General features: G+C 41.3%; 1 long non-coding RNA gene across 1 annotated transcript in view; it reads right to left on the bottom strand.

The window, feature by feature from the left end:
• Nucleotides 1-4,171: 4,171 nt before the first annotated feature.
• Nucleotides 4,172-15,465, bottom strand: part of LOC135049948 (uncharacterized) — a 143,257-nt gene continuing 131,963 nt past the window's right edge. The window contains exon 3 of the long non-coding RNA XR_010241520.1: nt 4,172-5,705. This is a non-coding gene — a long non-coding RNA (uncharacterized LOC135049948). The remainder of the gene's footprint in view (nt 5,706-15,465) is intronic.

The raw sequence follows: 15,465 nt of genomic DNA, 5'->3' as shown, positions 1-15,465 counted from the left end.
CAGTCAGATTACATAAAAGCAAACAAGGATTATTTCTGTGTTATTAGTTAATCCAGTAAAAGTGCTAGTGATTCAAGATAATGCCTAGAGGCATTTAGTCATGAAAAGGTAACACATGTATGTTAAAAGCAAATGTGACTTCATTGAAAGAATTCAGAAATGCCTGAGATAAACATAAGGTTATTACAAGTATTATTTAAAACAAAATCTGATGTCTCTACATCACCCAGTTATACCAAATCAATCCAATATAATAAAAGGCTAATGCTGCTCCTCACCTTTATGGGGGAATTGAAGTGTTTTGCATGCCGGCAGCCACTAGATGGCACCGAACGGAGCAATTTGAGTGTTGCTCCATTTGGGAGCGCACAGTCGCCGGTGCTAACATTAGTGTTATGTTGTTCCGTCATTTTGACGGACTGGTAACTAGCAGATATATAAATTGTTTATTTCTGTTATGTTCTTATTACTGTGCATATACCTGTGCAGTGATATGAGAATCCAATAGAGGGCTAATCTCCTTCCTCATCCCACACCTATTCATAATGGCATTAAATGGGAGACATAACTGGGCTAGCAGTGGAGGGTGTATGCTAGAGTGACCATATTATCCTTTTTACCTGGGACACTCATAGATTACACAGGTTCTGTGGCTGATTAAAACCAGCTAAAATGTAGGCTTGAAGTCAGCCAGCCACAGAACCTGTGTAACCCATGAGCGTCCCAGGTAAAAGGGATAATATGGTCACTCTAGTACTGTATGCGAGCCTGTGTTCCCTCCAAATGGGCTGGCAGACTGCTGCTGTCCACTTGAAGTACTTTAACTTCTCCCCTTGGTCTAGATGTACTAATCCTTGAAAAGTTATAAAGTAGAGAGAGCTAAAGTACCAGTCAATCAGCACCTAACTGCCATGTTATAGGCTATGTTTGAAAAATGACAGTTATCAGCTGATTGGCCGATGCTTTTTCTCCATCCACTTTATCTCTCTCCAAGGTTTAGTACATCTGGTCTCCTGTGTGAACCAGGTAGACTATTCATTCAGTCCACAGCTCCTGCCTCATCTGTGGTAGTTAATTCTCTTCATAGGTTGCTGCAGAACCTTCTTCTTGCTGCACAGTGGCAGCAGTTCATAGATGATAATAAGATCAGCTACAGGTAAGAGGATTTGGTGTGTGTAATGGGAATAGTCAAGGAAAGCTAACAAGTATAAGGCAACTCCCTTATTAGGGTGAAGGAATTAACACTTTAATGGAGTAAATAAAGGTGATGGTACTAATGTCATTATTGGGGTTAAGTAAAATGAAGGGAGTGTTTTGATTAGACTGAAATGGTTAATATATATGGATATAATTAATTAATGATGGGTGAATATTTAATGAAAAGGATAGGGGAGTTCATGATTATGAAAGGGTTACTAATGTTGGTTTGTTAAGATGATGCTAAAGGAGATACAGATTTTTGAAAAGGGGTTGTATAATGAGAAGGGATTGTTATTGTGTTATGATAACAATAATGCTCTCTGTAGTGTAACAAGAATGCTTGATTTGTTGTGTAGTGTAGTAGTCTCAACGATGATCACTTTATTGTATATGACTGTGCAGTTATAGTAGTGTTCTCTGCATTTACATGTTGGTTCCTAGGATGGATGCAGTTTGTATTGAATGGCAATAACTAGGATACTCTTTGTATTATATGGAGGTCAAAAGAATGCTCTTTGTACTATAAGGCAGTCAGTAGGTTGCAGTCAGTATTTGTGTGATGGTCACTAATACGCTTTTAGAAGAGTGTGCCGTTCATAAGTATTATCTATGTTTTCTATGGCAGTCACTAGGATGTTCTTTGTAATGTATAGCAGTAACTAGGATGCTCTCTGAATTGTATAGTTGTCACAAGTTTGCAGTCTTTACTGTATAATACTCTCTCGGCCTCTCCCAATGGACTGAGTCCTCATCAGGAGGGCCACTGCCTTGATTTAGTATTCACCAGACTATGCTCCTTTTCTGAACTCACTAACACTCCTTTCCCCCTCTCAGATCACAACCTTATCACCTGCATGCTCTCCTCCGTTAATTCAAACTCTGTGTTGTTCAAGTCCTCCAATCCTCCTCAAACCCGCAGAAATATTAACACAATTAATCTTCAAGAACTTTCCACCTCACTCCAACAACTGCTTTCACCTATTTCAGCATTCACCTCTCCTGAGATGGCTGTATCACACCTGAACAAGACTCTAGAAATAGCCCTTGATGAAGTGGCTCCAGCTACCCATAACACTCCACGTAGGCCTAGCTGTCAACCATGGCACTCTAAATTAACAAGACAACTACAAAAACTCACACGTAAACTTGAACGTCAGTGGCGTAAATCTCGTATTTCAAGTAACTTCCTCACATATAAGACTGTCTACCACTCTTATAGAAATGCCCTGGACACTGCCAAACAAACATATTTCCAAACTCTTATATCTGCTCAAGCCTCTAACCCCAAAAAACTCTTTAATACATTTAAATCAGTTCTGAATCCTCCGTCACCTACCCCACCAGCCACTTTCAAGGCACAAGATCTTGCTTCCTACTTCAAGGAGAAGATTGATAAAAATCCGAGATGAAATGGTATGCTCTTCGGCAGCCAGTGACCTGCTCAGTTCTTTACCTGAACCCTCTGGCACTCTCTCTTCATTTGATCCCACAAATAAAGATGAAGTATCATCACTCTTCTCATCCTGCTTCTCTACTACCTCTCCTCTTGATCCTTTACCCTCACAAATAAGTAAAGCTCTGTCTCTGGTGCTCATCCCTACCTTAACAAACATCTGTAATCTCTCTCTCTCTACTGGTATTTGTCCTTCACTCTTCAAGCATGCAGTGATTACTCCCATTTTGAAAAAACAAAATTCTGACCCTAACTCTCAAACTGCCGCCCTCTCAGCTCCCTTGTATCTCTAAGCCAGGCATTCCCAACCACGGTCCTCAAGGCACACCAACAGTGCAGGTTTTAGTGATATCCAGGCTTCAGCACAGATGGTTTAATCAAAATAACTGAGGTACTAATTAAGTCATCTGTGTTCACCTGTGTTCAAGCCAGGATATCACTAAAACCAGGACTGTTAGTGTTCCTTTAGGACCGAGGTTGGGAAATACTGCTCTAAGCTAATTGAGAGACTTGCCTACACTCGTCTCACACACTTTCTTAACTCACACAATTTATTGGACCCACTTCAGTCAGGCTTCCGTTCCCAACACTCCACAGAGACAGCACCGACTAAAGTGGTTAATGATTTTATCACTACGAAGTCTAAAGGCCATTACTCACTACTTATTCTTCTAGATCTATCTGCTGCCTTTGACACTGTGAACCACTCTCTTCTCATACAAACACTACAATCCCTAGGTCTTAAAGACACAGCCTTTTCTTGGTTCCTATCCTACTTATCTAATCGCTCTTTCAGTGTTCGCTTCTCTGAATCTACCTCCTCTTCGCTACCTCTTTCAGTTGGAGTACTGCAAAGCTCAGTCTTGGGTCCCTATCTATACCTCATCTCTTGGTAAACTAATCAGCTCTTTTGGATTTCAGTATCATCTGTATGCAGATGATACTCAAATCTATCTATCCTCCCTTGATTTGTCCCTATCTGTACTGGGCCGTGTCACTGAATGCCTTTCTGCCATTTCATCTTGCATGACATCTCGCCACCTCAAACTTAATATTTCAAAACCAGAGTTAATTATATTTCCACCAGCCAATAGTAGGTTCCAACCTGATATCTCTATTACTCGCTCCCACTCACGATTGCAGGACTTTCATTGGGCTGCACCCACTCTGGGGAATGCCCTACCATGCACAATAAGACTCTCCTCTAGTCTCCAAACCTTCAAGCGTTCCCTGAAAACTCACCTCTTCAGGCAAGCATATCAAATTCCAGAACCGCCCATATAGCTTTCATAAACCTTCCTATCAAATTGCATCCACTCTGCACAGTCCACACATATCCTCACATGTCTTTACACCCTTCCTCCCGACCCTGGTTCATCATTGCTGTGTGACCATATCAAACAGCCCACCAAGAACCTTTGCAATCTGGTGGACAACTATGCAATAGATAGCACCTTTCCTTGTGCATACATGCCTATTTCCCTATACATTGTAAGCTTGCGAGCAGGGCCTTCCTACCTCTATGACTGTTTGTTATTACCCAGTTTTGTTATATCATTGTTATTTCCAATTGTAAAGCGCAACAGAATTTGCTGCGCTATATAAGAAACTGTTAATAAATAAATAAATAAATAATGGTCACAAGGATGCATTTTACATTGTATGGTGGTCACTAGGTTGCAAACTGTATTGTATGGTGATAAGTACAATGCTTTCTGTATTATATGATGGGGATTATAATTCTCTTTGCAGTGTCCCTGGAATGCTCTCTGTATTGTTTATTACCCCTTTTAGTCCATATGGCCAAAAAGGTGAAATAAGCTAACAAATATTACAATATAAAAAAATTAGTTTGTAATATGACTCATGGGAAAAACATTTTATTAACCATTAAGCACATACAGTAAAACAAAATTATATCCCTCCCTTCCCAAAAGTTGTGATGCCCATGAATAGTTTTTTGCTCTTTTCCAGACATTCAGTGAAAAAACAGAAAAGTGGAGAATCAGGGTGAAGGGCCTGCTGTCCCTCACTTGACAGAAGGGTCTGGCATTCATAGTGTTTGGAGTCTGGGGTTGGAAGGGAAACCTGCATTAATATCATCACCAGGAAACAGAACAGAGAATGAAAAAGTTACATTAATTTCTATCTGAGTGCTCTTGGAGAAGCACAATTATTAGTTGTTTGTGACATCTTCATTGAATGTTTTAAAGTATGTATCTGTCTAGAAACTTTTTGTGAAATTTTTCAGTGTTGTAGTTTTCATATTGCTAATTACTATCACATTTTAATAATATTTAGTTACTACTAAATATTTTTATTCTAAAATAGTGTTTTTCATATATTGCCTAAATCATTAGGATAAGAGGTCACTAGGGCTCTATTTTCAAATGTTGGACATATATTTTAATGTCATAACTGTATCGATTTATGTGTGAATTTACCTCTTCCAGAGTCATCTACATGGAGTATTTTAGGTATTTATAGGCAGGTGTGTGACAGTGTTGTGAGAGGTATTAAATCTTCTAAAGAGACAAAGTAGAGGAGTCGCCCATACAAACTAATCAGCTTTTAACTACCATTAAACTAGTACATTCTATAAAATGATTGCTATAATCTGGTTGCTCTGTGTAACTTCTCCAATTGTCCTCTTGAGAATGCTTGTTACATCTCCAACAAGGTGAGTGTTGTGGGCATATTTTGCCATTACCACTTTTCCCTTGTCACATATGTTCACCCACAGTTCTTCTTCAGTCACATGTTACCCAGCACCCCAAAGTCTGCTGGAGGAAGCATTTGGTCTTAGCAGAATTGACCAACACCACTGTCGCACGTGGGCAGAAACTCTGAGTAGATCAATGGTGCCTCCTACTATGATATCACTGACACTCTACACAGATTGTAGTGCAATACTCTTATCCCTTTTCTGCTGGAAACCACAGCTGGGTTAGAGCTGATGGGGCATATTGTAAGAGAAATATAACACAGGCGTGTTGCAGAATGAGCTGTTGGTGTCTTAAACTCTGTTGATCCCCATCTGGATCCTGGAGTCCTGTTTGGAAAAAAGATAGAAACTGCTGAGAAATGCTGAACATCCTAGTTCACCCTCCCCCAATATACAACACAATAAACTCACAGGGATAACATATTAGAATAGTAAATCTTCATTTAAACTGAATTGGACTAAATTGGATCATCAAGGTTGATGAACAAATTGAGCACCTTTGCCATACTGACATATTCAAGACAGGTATATAAGTACAAGTCTGATTGGGTAACCCATTTCTTGAGAATATTGGGTCTAATTCATGTCTATATGTAATGCTGATTTTTTGCAACAAAATAGCAAATGCTTAGCTCCCATTCAGGGCACTGACTCACTTCTTCACCACTGACTAACCGTGGGAAGCCAATCTGCAAAGTCTTGTAATTAAAAAGTCTCAGTCTTTGTCTCTCACAGGTACCGTGCACAGTTTCAGTCCTGCTTCCTCCAGGAATGACACATGCTCTGACCGTCTTGCACTCATCTAGTGTCTTCCCAATAAAGTGTAGCTCAGTCCCAGAGCTTCATGGATTTCTTTGTTTCCTAAAAGTGTAGGCTCAGACCTCCTGGCCCTCAATGGCTCAATAGCACAATGAGCTTTGTCTGGCTTTTTCTCAACAGGGCAGCTTACACAGACCAGAGCCTGCCCTGACTGCAGAGTCTTACAGTCTGACTCTCCACCCAGCCATTAGGTGTTCTCATACCTGCTTTATCTTCCCTGTGTTGGCTTCCTACTGCTCCACACATAATGCATGTGTCAGTATTATAATTTACCTTCATACTGACACATATCCCCTACCCATCTGAAAACCCCTGGGTTGTGCGACATGGGTCGAGGCATTATCATGGCAAAGTTCCTCTTCATTATTCTTATGAGGGCCTTTCACCACATTCCCACTCATCATCCAGACTTGTCTATCATCTGGTGGTCTCACTGTACAATTTCTGTGGCTTCCTGTTTTTCTCACTTTTTCCCTAACTTTAGGATACCAGTCAAACTCTCTGCTTAAAACTTGTTTAGCCTTCAGCCTTGAAGCATGGTATAGGCTATTGGCATACTTTACTGGTAACTCATCTTTATCAGAGAGTCACTATCATCCTGGTTGCATGAAGGCATTATTTCACCTACAGATGTATTACTCTTCACAAGACTGTCAATATTAACTTTCTGTAATGTTCTGCTTTCCACTGCAAAACAGTGTGATTGGGTCTAATTCATATCACTCAAAACATATGGTGACAACAGCGCCTCATCCTTTGAAGCCATCAATATCTCTGTGGACTTCTGTACATTCCTCACAAGTCCTATGATCACCATCTGTATTTGTCAGTTCTTTATCACTTTACACACAGCTTTATTACCTTGAACTGTAGCCCTTTGGGAGGACTTCACTCTTGAAGCTATAACTGGTAGCTAAATGTCACTACAAGGTACAGTACCTCACACACTTTTACAAGACTGTCTTTTAGGGAGTTTCCCAGATTTGATACTTAATGAGGACACTAGAATTGCCCACTGCTGCTGAGAGACATTATCCTTCTGGAACATCTTACTTTTTCCAAGCAGGTCATTGTTTATCTGCTGTTCATTATACAAGTTACTTTGCATCGGTAGTGTATCACTATTCATGCAAGCCTCAGGATCAACCTGTAGTAATTATTGCTTGTATTCATATATTTCTGACACACGAGGTTCACTGAATATATCAGATGTAATTTTGGAATACACTCTGAAATTGGACCCTGGACCCAACTTTTCCTCCTTTTACTGTAATTGTAATGTTATCAACTGGACCTTAGTTAATTACATCCATAAACTGGCCCTTCCACAGCTTCCAGAAGTGGGCAAAGTCTCTTCAATATCGCATCATACATCAAGCCAGGAACTAAATGCACAGAGACTATAGTGAAACCACACTGCGCTTCTATGTTCACCTCCGCAGTAACATAATACCGAGTATCCCCATGCATACAAATCAAACCAACAGCTTTCCCCTGTCACTTTGTTCACCCACTTGGTTTTTATAAGAGTCACCAGACTACCAGAATCTAACAGAGCTGTTACCCATTTTCCTTCTATAGTGAGTGTACGTAATTGTTTCTTTGGCTCAGTCTGTCATTTTGCTGAGCAAGCTAACTGAGCAAAGAATGACCTTCTGCAGTTCTCATAAGCATAATCACATTTTGTGGGTTCAGAGGTCATTGGACAATTATTAGCAATATGGCCCAATTCACCACATCGGAAGCATACTGTCATACTGTTATCAAGTGTTTTATGTGGAAAGAACCTTCCTGGCACAAATGGTTGATCTCCAGGTTCCAAGCCCACAGTCTTAAGTTCCTACAACCAGCACCCTTTTCCCCGGAAAATTCTTGCCAGAAGTCATCGGAGAACGTTGTTGCAGGACAATGAGAAGGTTGGTGTGCACTCCACAGTTCCTCGGTCGACACATATTTCCCTACCATGCCCACCAACTGGTCTGCTGTTTCAGGGTTTGCATGGTTCACCTACTTGCACAGTACTGCTGGCAATGACCACAGATATTAGGCAATAATGACCCTTTCAATTACCTGTGGCCCTGTTAGCTTTTTTAACTCCTGCCACGTCTTGGTGAGGTGGATAAGGTCGTACAATCCCAGGAATATATTTGCCATGCCCATACCAACAGTGTGACACCTAAACAAGTCTACATTTTTGCTTTTAACTTATCATAGTTTAGGACATCATTAAGGCTTAGGCTCTTTGGGACTCCCTTGATAGCATGCCAAAATTCTGTCTCAATGAACTTTATGCCAACTCTCTCTTTCAGCGGTTCTTTCGAATGTCATCTGATAAGCTTCCACATCATCATCCCAAATCATCTTCTGTAGATAGCAACTAGACCATATGAAGCAGGTATATCCATCTGTGGGAGCATCTCCTGACCAGGCGGCTTGCTGCTGCACAACCTCTTTAAAGGCCTGCTGGTTTTCCTGTTTGGCTGCTTGCTGCTGTCTCTGGGCCGACTCAAAGGTCATTAGTTGCACCCTGGTGTTTTCCTGCAGAGCCATGGGGGCTTCCTGCTGTTGCTTGGTGGTTCCTTGCTGAGTGAATGTAGCCTTCAGCAAGGCCTTTACAATGTCCTCCATGTTATCTTGTGGTGTAGGAATGAAGCAAACTTTGGCTTGCTTAATCATCAGATGATGACACCATCACAGAGAATGCAGGACAACAGTCTTTTCAGCCACAACAAATTGGGTCAAAACGATAATTCTAAGCCACCTACACCCTGAGACTGCAGCTCAGAAAACACTTTGGAGCACCACCCCCTTACACAACATAAACAATAAATAAGTGGTTCCAAAAGTGCTGTCCCTTTGTAGCCAGAGTGATTCAGCCTTCTCTAATCCTGATGTTTTTTCTGTTTGCTGTCCAACACTCTCAGGTTATAAGAGAAGAACAGAAGGATCTATTAATTCAATATACAGTCTTAGCAGACGATTTAATGTTTCATCCAAGGACTCATCTATTATAAGTGAGATACGTTCACATAAATTTATTTTTTAATGGTGTAATCACTCTAAAACCTACTGACTTTTGTGGACAGTGTATATCAGGAAAGCTTTCCCTCATGGACCAGGTATAAAGTTTCCTCAAAAGGTGTCTTTGCAACTGGTTATACCTCCATGTCATGTATATACCCTCAGTAGTGAAAATATGAGTTGTATCACCAAGTTATTCCACAAAAAGTGTGTTTATTCCAAAAACCAAGTTAAACAGATAAAACATTTTCATACATAGAACTCTCCACAAGGATGGACCATAAGCGACTTCCCACTTTCTCACCCGGAATGAGCAGAGACAAATAGAATCCGGTATGATAAACCAGCAGACGGCATGCTGGTTGTTAGTATACGTACAGCAGCATTCCATCTGCCAGAATACCGTCAGTGAGTCCCCTCACAGTTTTGCTGTGCTCGCCATGCTTGGAGCTTGTTGTCGAGCTATTCCCACTCAGTTGGTGGCATGGACCCAACTGAGTGGGATTTACTGTCCGGTGTCGGTTTTCCGGTCATCGGTAAAATGCCGGCTGTCAAGATTCCGGTGTTGGTATCCTGAATGTTGGAATCCCGACAGACAGCATTTTAACTGCATCCTTCTTAACCACATACAATTGGCTGATACACTTCCAAAGAGAGTTCCCCTTCAACATCAACACGTTTCAGACTATGGACTATGGACCCTATTCAGTATCAGTAACAGATTCTGCTAAATAGTGGAATCTTCTACTGATTGAGCTGGGTGTAGTATGTTATGCCGGCGGTCGGGCTCTCGGCGGCCAGCATACCGGCGCCGGAATCCCGACTGCCGGCATACCAACAGCGGGCTCGCTGCACTCGCCATGCTGTGGGCACGTTGGCGCTATGCACGCCACGCTATCTTTTCTCCCTCCAGGGGGGTTGTGGACCCCCAAGAGGAAGAAAAGCTGTCGGTATGCCAGCGGTCGGGATTCCGGCGCCGGTATGCTGGTCATCGGGAGCACGGCCTTCAAACTGAAGACCACCCATTGAGCTAGCATGGTGGGGGCCGCCCTGCACAGGGCAAGGCTGCCCAGCATGCAAAGGTTCACCCTGCATTGCGATCGCATTGCTGAACTGGAATTTAAGGATGCCTGCCTGTATCTTTTTCCTCCTGAGAACGGCTGCATGTGGCATAATGCAGCCACCCTGAAAATGGTTCAGACATGCCTCCATGACTTAACCACTCCCCTGCAATGCTGCATTAATGCTCCCCTGAAGGCCGCCGCTGTCAATCACAGTGCAATAGCAACCTTCAGGGATGTAATTGCACTGTGAGGGTTTACACATGCGCAGGTTACCGAAAATTGCTCACTTGCAATTCTCTGTAATTTGCGGCCCTTACTGAATAAGACCCAATATTTGTATTCTGGAAGCAGTCATTGCATTCAGTAGGTGTAACACCGTTGGTATTTGAGGTACAAATTTGTGTTAATAATTCATTATTATTATTATTATTATTATTATTATTATAATTCTTCTTATTATTATTATTATCATTCTTTTTTCATATGGCACTACAAGGAATCTGCAGTGCTTTACAAAGTACATAAACATAAACAGTATGGACAAAACAAGAAAAAAGGGATGCTGTTATAGGCAGTGGGGAGGAGATGATGGTATAAGTGAGGGAAGGAAAAGTACGAGTGAAGAGGGCTGGCTTGTGAGAGCTTACAGTTGAAAGTAGAGGGGTAAGAAGACACGGGTGACAGAGAGGGGAGGCTAGACATATATAATATTTCTATAGAGCCATGGACTGATGGTGTGTTGCTTTCAATACTGCTACAGTTTTGTTTTCTGAATTGTGTAGTCTTTTTGTTGTCAGAGACATTTATGAAATGTATTATTTGAAGAACTCACATGTATCTGAATCGGGCTCTCAGCTCATATTCACATACTTTTGTGGTTAGATTTTTAAGATTGTTTAAATTATTCCTTTTACTGTAGTAGTAGTAGTAGTAGTAGTAGTAGTAGTAGTAGTAGTAGTAGTAGTAGCAGGTACTCCCTCTAACACTTGATCCATGGCTCTTTGTCAAAGTGCTGGAACTGAAGCTATTCTGAAGACAAGTAGATTGTACGGGAATACACTTTTCTGTGTTTTCATTGTTAGTTATTTATTTGACACATGTTCTGTCTCCATTAGTAAGTAAGCCTGTGAAATGCATTTTTCACTTTTTTCTCCTCATGACAGTACTGTAAAGGTGTTCTCAATATTTAGCAGAGGATATTGTACTAGGTTATGTGCTGAATTAATCAATGTTTTATGCATACAGTATATGCAGTATATGCAAATATTTCCTACTTTACAAATTCTTACCACTATTTAGGCTGCCCCCAACAGGAGGGGACAGCAAGGGCGCCACAGCAGAGCATGGCGCATCATGGGGGGTGTCGCTGCTGAAACATGATGCCAAATTGGTGACGGAACAGGGCACACGATCAAAGCCGCGCCGTGCTACTTACCCACTCTTCCGGGAGTCTGGAAGCACCACCTGATTTTCGTGAGCCTCCACTCATTCAGGGAGAGTAGGCAAGTATGGCTTTACCTTTCTTCAATACTGGAACTACGGCCTTGGCCAGGGGTGCTCTGGTCCAGCGGGCAGAGTGCCATCTGCTCCCCTAGGCCATTCCAATTTTAGCTATGTAGGGCCGCCAGCTCTCAGGCCCCTCTGTGCTATAACATGTGTAAACCTCTGGCTGCCAGCAAGGGCTAACAGAACATGGTTGCCTCATAGAAGGCTACCAAAAGATGGCCACCATCAACCAATGAGGAACCAGGCTTTCTTTCCCTGGAACCCAAAGGGAAATGGGTTGTATTATACCAAGGTATAAGAACAGGTGCTAATGTCAGAGCTGCTTTGGCAAATGTAGCAGCTGCTAAAATAGGGTTAGTTACGCCCTTACACCAAAACAACATACAACAAATGTAGCAGCGCTTTTAAGGATGAATGATCATAAATACACTAGCGCTATACAAATGTAGATACTTTTACTTGAGTAAATGAGCTTAATAAAACCTCACAATATTAAAATGACATAATTAAAAAACAACCTCACAATATTAAAATGACATAATTAAAAAACTTCCTTTCCCTGGAACCCAAAGGGCTGGGTAACAGAAAAAGGGGACGGGATTTATAGACGCCTGCTGCCTTTTTAATTCTTAGGTTGATTGCTGCTGCTACCTGAAGTTTATTTGCCACATCCATTTTGCTGTTGTCATGGTAGAAAAATTGTGATCACTTGACCACTTGCACTCGCCCCCAGGGATTAAAGTAGCCAGCCAACTCCTGTGCTTGGCCCATTCACTCAATTTCATAAAAGAAAAAAATCCTCAATCATCTAATTTTGTTTCAGCTCTGTCTCAACTATTTGTTGAATAGTGCAGGTTGTACTTTGGGAAATTACAGAACAGTTTTTTCATCTGGTACAATTCTCTCTCTTTCATTCCTTTCAGTATTCCTATTATTTTTCAAATATAGGTTGTACATGATTAAACATTGATTTAATTTCTTAATAATAGCATCATTATTTGATACTGAAGACATTGACACCTGCAATATTTGAATAGACTGCCAGTCAACTTGAATTTTCCTTAGCCACTCAAGGGCAAGCATTATAAGTATAATTTAATTCTACATTTTCTCTTTGTATTTCGCATCAACTTTAATTTTCCCTAGATTAGACACTTTTTTTCATTATATGTCTTCAACAACACAGAATTTTTATTGGCCTTATCACAAAAAACTTCTAATACTCTTTTGTAGTTTTAACTAAATCTGTAGAACTTGTGTCCAGTTCCCTTTTCAACGTAACACTTACCACTTTAGGGGAGATCCACAGTAATTGATGTTCTGTTACCATCACACTGTGTAATTCACGATAGGATAAAATATTCTCCATTTCTTGACTGTCAGCATCATCTTTTGCTGCCATCTCAATCAGCGGAGGCTGCAACGTCAACTACCTTGTCCATGGGGAGAACGCTAAGCACATATAAACAACATAAATGAGTAGATGTACTGTATGTAAAATATGTGCTGATTTGTGTCTGGGATCGGCAGCGGTGCTGTATACCACAGCCGCCTTGCAGAACCAGGGACTCTGCATTAGGTATCCCTCTGCTAAGCCTGCCCCCAGACTCTAGAGACCTAGCCAATAAGAGTCTGGGGGCGGGCTATGGAGAGGGAAGTCTAATGCCGAATCCTGGGCTCTGTTCGGCAGCTGTGGTATAGAGCAATGCTGCCAATCCAGATGCACTGCCAGCACATATATTACATACATCTACACATGTATGTTTATATTTGCTTAGGGTTCTCCTCTTTCACAAGGTAGACCTCCACTCAATTGAAATTGCAATAGACACTGCACAGTCCAATGTTAACACTAGTTTGTATACTTTCAATGTGCACACCATACACCAGCATGTCTCACTGCATCTGGAAAATCAACTGCAAATTGACAGCGTTCAGATTACAATGGTTGAGCTACTCTTGCTTTTCTGTAAAGTGAAACCAGTCTGGCCATTTTCCATTGACCTGTCTCAGTTACAAGGCATTCTCTATAAACTCTGGAGAGAGCTACGGAATTATTAGAAGATCAGTAGAGATATTTTGGCAATAATCAAACCTCCGTGTCTTGCACCAACAATAATTCCATAATCAAATTCTTTTAGATTAATTAATTAATTAAGTTTATCTCTTTGTTTATATAGCATGTGTTTCTGTATGTCTGTCTGTACAGCTATATTTTTTGCATCTATGTATATATTGCTCTGTTTTATTTTTATTTAATACCTATTTATCAAAATATTAATTTACAATCTAATCTATCTATCTATCTATCTATCTATCTATCTATCTAGCTATCTATCTAATGTCAATTTATACATAGGGTGGTGCGACATATGCAACTTCTTTGGAGGAGGCATGAGAATCAGGGATTTTTTTCAAATGGATGGACCTGTTTTATGATAGCCAGGAGGCTTCTTAGGGGTTGATGTATCAAGCAGTGAAAAGAGTGGGAAAAGTGGAACAGGGGAGAAGTTGCCCATTGCAACAAATTAACATTGAGGTATAATTTATCAAGTACATTCTAGAAATTGATTATTAAAGGCAGATTCATTGCCATGGACAACTTTTCCACTTCTCCACTCTTTTCACTGCTTCATACATCTCCCCCTTAGTGGCTTGTCCTTAGTCGCAAGTAAGCAGCAGTGCAATTCCGTGTCATTAAAATGCAAATGCAGCAAGAGGTGTCTTTAGAAGATAGACGACTCCTGTTTGCATTAGCAAGGATCCAAGTGCTGTGTCTGAGGTTGTGATTCATAGTGGTCTTAGGAACCGGTCAACATGTGTAAGTTGAAGCTTACTCAGGCTGTCCATCAGATCCAGATACCCGGGTCTAGGAAGTTGGTCCGAAGACGCAGACCCTGGACCCGTCATACCTTCAAAATGGGGGGCGACATGCCCTGTTTTGAAGAACGATGCTGGGTGACACCCCAGCTCTGCCCTCCAAATGCTGCAACATGTCAATCATGCTGCGACTGACAGGGGGCAGTGAGCAATATCACAAGAGCAGCACTGCACATACGCGGAACAGGGCTTGCATCTGTGAAGACCCACAAACATTGTATTTGTACGCAAACCATCGGATTTGCATGCAAATATGAATTAGGCCCTGTGATACAAAGATAAAACTAGGAATGTGTATGTGATGAAAGTGCATGTGCAAAATACCATATACCATGCCACCCTGCAATGCTGTACAACAGGGTGTATTGGTCTTAGCAGTGCCAGATTAAGGTCCACATGGGCCTGGAGCTGAAATTTATGAAGGGCCTATTGTGTGCCTCGGAAGGAGGTGTGACAATCGCTGTGGTGGTGTGACTAGTGATGTGACCAGTTTGGTGTGAGTGTGGTATAAATAGGGTGTGTGGCCTGTGCCATGAGTGTGGCTATCGCAGTGGAGGTCATACAGTAGCTAGTGCTTACCTTCAACCACTTAATAGTTAACTATAACAAGAAAAAGTTTGTGACCACCATATAATACATTGCATCAGTGACCACCATATCATACAGGGAGCATTGCAGTGACCGTCATATAATACAGAGAGCATCATGCAAAGTAGGTGGAAAGGGGAGCAAAGATGGGGAAATACAGAGCATATGTGGAAAGATTAGAAAAGATAGGGGCAATACAGAGTAGACCG

The sequence above is a fragment of the Pseudophryne corroboree genome, chromosome 1 (genome assembly GCF_028390025.1).
Source record: "Pseudophryne corroboree isolate aPseCor3 chromosome 1, aPseCor3.hap2, whole genome shotgun sequence".
NCBI lineage: Eukaryota > Metazoa > Chordata > Amphibia > Anura > Myobatrachidae > Pseudophryne > Pseudophryne corroboree.
Note: the sequence above shows the minus strand (reverse complement) of the source record. Positions and strands in the feature narration are given on the sequence as shown.